An 8,517-nucleotide genomic window follows, 5' to 3' on the forward strand; every position below is an offset into this window, starting at 1 on the left:
CCTCTACCTACACTACAACCCAAGACTTAGACTTCTTGCTTGAAATCTATGACTCTCTTACTTGTTCTATGCCTCTAACTACTTAGAGCTTAGCTCTTTTTATACAATCCCATAGTCCGCGACCATGGGTAGATGTCTTACAACTGACTTTACTTTACAAAACTAAGGGTGGATTACCCTTTATGACACATAACACCTTCGTGCTCCGTGACCACAAAATGCAGAGTCTTTACAATAATATTATAAAGATTGACTTAAACATGGGCTTTTAGCCCCAAAACTACCCTTGGGGGATCCCTCTCCCAACAGGCCCCCAACACAAGAATCGTGACTCGCCCTCGAGTCACTCGGTAGGTACAGAGATCTTTGCATGAAGCCCTTCCATCTCGACCTTGATGACTGCAACTTCGGCTGTGCACTGAGCTGCTACCTTCTTCACATCTTTGATTGTTTTCTAGGTTACTACCCCTGTGCTATTAGACTGAAGTTTTTGTTGCATTTCTTGCAGAGTTGCAAGCTTTCCTTCAATGTTTCTAGTGACTATGTAAGCTTCCTCCAACCAGGGCTTTAATGTCCCCTTCAACACTGCTTCCTTGTGCAGCGCTGCATCCACCTATTCCTTCAGCTACTTGGCTTCCTCCAGCTTAGCTAACCTCTGTGTCAGCGCGACAGTTTGTGTTGTGCCCTTAACTTCATCATAGTGTTGTTGGGGTTTGTGTGCTTCCATCTCTAACCTCTAGATGTTTGGGTCCTCCTGCAACTTGGTTAGGACCTCAAATGATTCTTCGAACAACTGTGTGCAGTCTGCTACTGCACTCTCCACTGCCGCAACTGCTTATGTGACAATAGTTGCCAGATGTTCCTTTACCTATGGTGGTGTTGAAGGTTGAGCCCTCAACTGGAGCTATATAATCTGCATGCTCATCTCCAACTGAACCCATGCCACCTCTATACAAGTGTCACGCACCCTTGTGGCGAATTTGTTGATGCGAACCTCGACTGGCTCCTCCTTCGAAATGGCCAATTCTGGGACCATTTTGCAGGCCTCCTCCATGACCTGTATGATCTTCTTGCTTTGGCTAGTCGCCTCAACCTTGGAAACAATGGCAACATTCCTCTGTAAGGCCATGTGCTCATTGTTTATTTTCTTTTCATTGATCACTTGGAGGGCGCGGTGCTCGTGGGCCCTTAGCTCTGAAATGACTCCATCCAGCAAGAGGTGGAGTACTTCGTGTGGGAGTGCTACCAGGTTCAATCCTACTTCCTTAAAGGCACATAGAGTGGGCCTGTTAGCCTTATTTTCTGTTGTCAGTGCTCCATCCGGTAGCACCAGTGCACTGCAAGTCTTCGTGCGTAGCATATCGACAACCTCTAATGTGGTGATAGCCAAACTGGTAAACACCATACCAACTTGCGACATGCAGGTCTGCAACTCTTGCAGTCCTGTCTGGATGGCCCCTAGGATGGTCTACTGTTGCTTTTTAAATTGTTGCAGGACCTCCGTGGTGACATCTCTGACTGTGTCACCGATGTCATATAAGTCACCCTCCATTAGTGTGATATGGTCCAACGAGGTCTTGGTTGCTTTGGATTTCTTTCTGGACCCTCCCTTTTCAATCTCTCTCAGGTGCTTAATGCGGGTGGATGTTTCCTAAGGGTCTGCGCCGTGCTGCTCTATGTCTTCCTCTTCAGTATCAGGTGAAGGCGACTGCACGCATTTGTTAGAGCCCCGCTCTACACCACCTATCTATTTTCCTACCTCCTTTCCTGCCTGTTCCACCTAGGTCTTCTCAGCAACTTCCTTTTTCCTCTTTTTGACGAGCTGCGCCATCTTCAACTTGGCCTCTTCCTTCTTCTTTTGTGTGGCAAACTTGCTTCCACCCACCTCCAAGTCCATGGAGGTTCACCACTGTGTCGACCATTTATCCAACACTACATCGATGGCATCATCTGTGGCTAGGTATGGCAAATCGTACCACTTCTGCATAGGGTCCTTCCATGCCCTAATCGAAATCTAATGGAAATCAACCTTAAACTTGACATAACTCTGCACGATAGCATATATTGTGGGTGACAATCGCAGCTTGTGATTGATAGCCATCGTGATATTCATTTCCATTAAGATCCATAAGATCTTGTTGTCTCGAACGCGTTCTGCGTCCTTCGTCGCCAATAACAAAGCGTACTTCACTACTTCAGGAAGGTCCGATGTGACCAAGGAGAATTGGCTCTCTTCTGGTAGCTCCCATGCTACAAGCACAATCGATAGCAAGAGACACGCATAGTGGAATGTCTTACTTTGCTCTTGCACTTCACGGAAATTCGCCAGGAACTCTCCATGAAGGTAGTCTTACCAGTTAAAGTGGACTCCTTCCACGCATTTCTGTGTCAGTGTGACGACAAGCGGCGATACCTCATTAGTGTGGCACTTCTGCATCACCTTCCCTGCAAGGATTTGCATTGTCACCTTGGGGTCACAAATGTTGGAGATAGCGTACCCACGTAGCTTCTTCACCAGTTTGAACTTCTCTTTCATTGATTCTGTGTGCACCAGCTCGCTACCCTTGCTACCAAAGATCATAGCTGGACTCACTATCAAATCTTGAAAAAATTCCCTATTCATATACACCTGAGAGTGCAACAACTCAATTCTCAAAATGCCAAGTGTTTTTTCGCTAGGTAGCCACTTGTAATTTATAGGGAAATTTGAATTCAAATCCGACTACTCCCCCCAAAATAAATTCATTAATGTCGCATTGGTGGAAGATTTTCAAGGATCTAAGCCATAAATTTCGTCTTAAATGCCAACTGCCCCCTCCATTTAGCCTCACGTCTGTCGTCTTTTCGTGTACAGTGACTTTAACAGTCACTTTCTAGCTGACCTGTGTGATTTCTCCCTGGGTAGCACAACTCCCTTTGGGCTACCGTAGACCTAGTGACATGTCCTCACTCTGCACCATCTTCCAATCGTGCAACTCTCCAACCTAGGCAGTGTAAATTATAGTCCCACGCCTCCTTTTAGCTTCCTGAAGCACTGAGACTATGCTACTTTCATTTAGTCACATGGCCGGATCATCGGTGTATGGATTTAAGTGACTGCCAGTCACCTTTCCTGCGAAGGGTTCTCCATTCAACTTGACCAGCTGTATTGCTCCTCCATCGGTAATATCCTTAATAAAATAACGCCCTAACTAGTGCATCCTGAATTTCCATGGAAATTTATCAAACTTACTGCTTTTGGATGTTTTGGTGAAATCCAACCAAAAATATTTATTCTTCGAGCTCATCTAGCTGTGCGAGCCTCTCTTCTAGGGCTCCATGATCCATCATACTTGTGAGCATTTCTATGCGTAAACTAGGAAAGATGTATTCCATAGGCATTACGACTTGCACACCATAGACAAGCCTAAAAGGGGTTTGTCTCGTCAACTTCTCGCATGTCGTTTGATAAGCCCATAGTACTGCAGGTATGGGTAGGTCCCAATCACTTCGCTGAGCATTGAAAACCTTGGTTAGTGCATTTTCAAGCACTTTGTTGAATGCCTCCACTATCCTGTTAGCTTGTGGGTGATAAGGTGTGCTCTTCTAGTGATATACCTGAAATTCCTTCGTCAGTGCACTAATCGCCTCATTCAGGAAGTGCATACCATGATCACTCATCAAGATCTTTGGGCATCCAAATCACGTAGTACATGCTTAAATAGGAACTTCACAGTCGTCATGCCTGTGCAATCCTTCACCGGCTGCGCTTCCGCCCAACGAGTTAAATACTCCATCGTAGTGATGATGTACCTTGATCCTATCTTCCCTTGTGGCTGAATGGGTCCTACAAAATCTATTGCCCACTTCTCGAAGGGTTGCAACGTCATTTGTTGATTCAAAGGCATTTCATCCCTCCGCAATGGCCTACCCGTTCTTTCACATACATCACACGCCTTGCAATATGCTTTTGAATCCTGATGAAGGGTGGCCAGCACAACCCTGCGTGTAGAATCTTCTACGTGGTTGCTCTCCCTACATAATTTCCTCCCATGTTGCCCCCATAAGCGTCTGCGAGGGTGCTTCTTTGTTCAAACTCATGCACATACCATCGTAATATCTCATCAGTCCCCATCTTGTATAGATGCCCCATAATGACAGATAAATCCGCCACACGCACCACTAATTCCTTCTTTTGCTGGACAGAGTACCCTTCTGGTGCAATTCTTATTGTTAGGAAGTGTATTGTATCCTCAAAATGACCATCTGTGACATGCACTGCAAATAGCTGCATGTCAGGGAATCCTTCTTCCAAGTTAGTAGGTTCTTCCCCTGTTTCGATGCACGACAGATGGTCTGGTCCTATGTTCAATCATCCAGGCTTCACAACAACTTCAAAATCGTACTCCTGGAACAATAAGAACCATCTACAAATTCACCCCCCCAACACAGGCTTATTGACTAGGTACTTTAGCACGGAGTGATCCGTATACATCTTAAAATGGCCTCCTAGCAAGTAGTGCCTATACTTCTGGAGCGCATACACCATAGCTAGCCCCTCGCGCTCAGTGGTAGAATAGTTCTTCTCTGCTTTGGATAATCTACGGCTTGCAAACGCGATAGGATGGTCAAGCCGTCTCTGCCAGCATTTGTTAGTATTGCCCCAACATTATACAGGACGCATTGACATGTACATGAAACTCTTTCTTCCAATGCAAAAAGACTAGAATCAGCATGGTAACCATCTTTTTTTTCAATATATCCAAGCTCTACTTATAGTCATCGTTCCAGCATAACGTGACATCCTTCTTCAAAAAAATTTCCATAGGTGTAGTGATCTAGGCATAGCTTTTGATAAACTTTCTGTAATATCTCATATGTCCCAGAGTGGTGCACAACTGTTTCACACTCATCGGTGCTTCCAAGTTCAGTATCACCGCGATCTTCATGAGGTCTACCATTAGTCCTTGTTTGCAAACCACGTGCCCCAATAGGTTTCCAAAAGGAATGCAAAATAGACACTTCTTGAGATTGAGTGTGATCTAGTATCTTCGAAAGGTATCCAGCATCAGGCGCAAGCTTGTTACATGGAACTTAACCAACCCAAATACAGTCGAGTCATCAAAATATACCTCCAAGAACTTATCAATAAATTCTTTTAATGCTGCAACCACCACACGTGAAAAGATTGCAGGCGCATTCTTCAATCCAAACAGCATTACAGTGTATTGAAAGCAACCCCACTCAGTCGCGAAGGTTATCTTGCTCCTATCCTCCAGCGCAATTTTGATTTGGTGGTACCCAGAGAACCCATCAGTGAAGGAATATGCTTCTTGGCTGCCTACATTATCCAACACTTCATCCATGAACAAAGTCGTGAAAGGATCATGCACACAAGCATCATTCAGTTTTCTGAGATCCACACATATCCTTATCTCATCCTTCTCCTTCTTCTCTTACACCACCATTAGGCTTACCCAATCAGATTCTTCCATAGGCCAATGATGCTTGCCGTGAGCTTCCTGTCTAGCTCTAAGCGAACCTGCTCCTCATATTTCAGATTAGAATGGTAAGGCCTTTGCTTAATTGGCTTTGCTTCAGGCTTTAACATGATCTTCATCATTCCTAGGTCCTCGATTATTCCTTTCAGATCCGTAAACTTGGTAGGGAATAACTCATGGTATTCGTAGAGAAATTCAATGACCTTATCCACCATCGAGTCGTCCCAGTAGTCTCCAATATTCGCGAATTTGGGTTTTGCCTCTGTACCAATGTTCACTTGTTTCATTTTCATTGGCACGGTTATATGAGGGTTCTCAATTTGTGGTCCTTGAACCTATCGGTGGCCTTCTGTTTTTGGAATGTTAATCTTCCACAGATCCTCATCCTCTTCTGCAGCGGTTACATTATAACATTCGAGCACGCAACTCACCTAAGTATCCCATTTAGGTTGAATCAGGTCTAAAGGATCCTGCGATATCATAAAGATAGTTGCTTTCACCTCTTGTAACACTTCGTTAATACTGTCAAACCCATCCTCAAAACTAAATGTCATCATGAATCCTTCACGCAAGATATCCCATTCGCCTGTCCCATATCAAAGCTCTGTTTCTATATACCAATTCAATGGGATAACATCCAGGGAATGACAGAACAGGTGCATCCACTTACGTTGGGGCTTTTCTCCATAAGCCCATGTCCATTTGGCCAAATGCGCATGCGGATCGTTCTGCCCATCATACTTGTCTTTCAGTCGCATATTAGGCTTCCCAAATCATGTTCTTATCATCCTCCTAAATTCATGCCAATCATCAAAGCTTCCCTTGTGCATACCCCACCATCTTGCGGGTGTAGCGCGCAATGCCAATTCCAAGGCCTGGAAGTGCTACTTTTCTGATACCTCCCTTTCAAATGCATCCAAAAAGATATCTACCTCATTCAAACCATCATAAGTAAGCAGATTTCTTACCTCTGACAACACATGCAGCAACAGGGTCATCATGTTGCAATTCAACATAGTTACTTCATGTAACCGATTCTGCAAGTGTTCTATTTCTTCATTAAAGTCCGAAGAGCAGGAACTCTCGCAATCCCATGTAATCCATCCATCCACGGTGGGATTCACCCAATCTTAGTGTCGCGTTGTTATCTTATAGATACAATCTAGGTCACCAGTACTCTCATAATCGAGGACAGGTTCAGTATAGCGCGATCCTTCAGCAAGATCAAGGGGTACTATTATCAACAATGATTTCTTCTCAAAGATCATCTTTCACTTCTTCAAATTGATTACCCTGTTCATATTAGTAGCCAAATCAATTCCCAAGAGTGCAGGATAGGGATTGCTATCATCCACTATCTCTATTACTTAAAAATCATCTAGCACGCTTTCTCCCTCAATATCCATGGTCACCCTCTGCAGCCACCCCATGGGGATGATTTTCTGCTGATTTTCAATCCTAGCTAAATTGGATACCATTGTAGCGCAGGTCTCCCCATTCACTCCCAAGTCTGTTTTGGTAGGACATTTGCATCGAACCCATGTACTGTCTTCCAATTGTTTCCCCTTGTCATCTCTTGTTGCGATTCCACTTCTGGGCACTATATTTACATTTGGATCTTGCTCGTGTGGCTCAGACCTCATCATCTACAGGTTCTGAGTCGGCGGAGGTGGTAGTTCCCCTTTGTCACGTATTCTATCTATAATCGTAGGATAGTCTTTTGTTTCATGATCAAACAACGTGCAATATTTGCATGACGGACGTGTTGGATTAGTGCAATCATGGACATAGTGTCCTGGTCCTCTGCAATTGTAGCAAATAAACTGTCCTTGACCTATGTCAAGTCCTCCTTCGCCTCGGCCTTGTCCACGCCACTTAAATCATATCCCCGCCATCCCTACATTCTGGTCAAGGGGCCGCATTTCGGCCTGAGCCATATAGGCGGGAGTTCTATCCATCATCAATTCATATCTCCTACAAGTATGCTCATCATGTCCTACCGACCTACAAAAGTAGCAGAACAGCTGTTGCAGTGCTTGTACATACTTCTATAGCAGGTGATAGTTATCTGTGGCATGTTTTCCAACTACCTGACAGATAGTGCACCATAATGCATGCCCCGCACTAGGTCCTACTTGAGCTTCTGGCCTTAAAGGCATCGGTCCTCCTCCTGCAATGTAGTTTGCAAAGATTGGGCAATGGTCTTTATCATGACATTTACTCTTGCATTTCAAGCACCATACCTCCTCACATACCTCTAGATGAACTGTCCTTTCCTGCTTTAGACTTTGCATCTCAAGGCACAGATTCTTTGGCTGCACATGGATTTGTTGAACTCCTTGATTAAGATCTTGCATCAGAGCCTCATGTAGTCTCATGGCACTCTCCAAGGCCTTTGCCTAAGTTGTCTTCTACTACAACATTGCACTCCTTAAGTGTGGTAGTAGCGAAGCCACAAACCACTCGCGATGATGTCCATCTGTCAAATTCAAGTTGGCTACGCCGATTGTACATTTAATCCTCTAATCTAGTTCCCAAGGCATCTCACCTAGTTGCATCACGATCTCTTTGAACCCCATAATCGATTGTGCCTCATATTTAGGCCTACTAAATTCCCTAGTTAGTGTTGCTTGGATTTCTGTTACTCCAGCATTTGGGTTATCATTAGAGTACTTAATATACCAAGTTAGCGTGTGATCTTCTAGAGCACTAACCAGTGTCGCCTTCTTTATATGATCATCTGTAACAACTTGAGCTTTCCATACAGCCCTCATAATGAACCAGAATTGGTCCGGGTCCAAACTTCCCAAGCCTTTGAACAAAGGCAACTTCACTGTATTTGCCATACTAAAGTGCGGTGGAGGTGGAGGTGGTACGGGTGAAGTTGGAGGTGAGGGTGGTGAATTTGGAGGTGGTGTGGCAGATATGGTATTTGTGGGAATCCTTGTCTTATTAACTGAATATCACTTCGCAGAGAAATCTTCGCTATCCCTTCTTCATCACTTCGCGGAGGTGAAATCAAGGGGCTATACTCTGG

Source organism: Pinus tabuliformis, chromosome 4_1, assembly GCF_031772625.1.
Source record: "Pinus tabuliformis cultivar Carrire ecotype Pingquan chromosome 4_1, CPIR1, whole genome shotgun sequence".
Classification (NCBI taxonomy): domain Eukaryota; kingdom Viridiplantae; phylum Streptophyta; class Pinopsida; order Pinales; family Pinaceae; genus Pinus; species Pinus tabuliformis.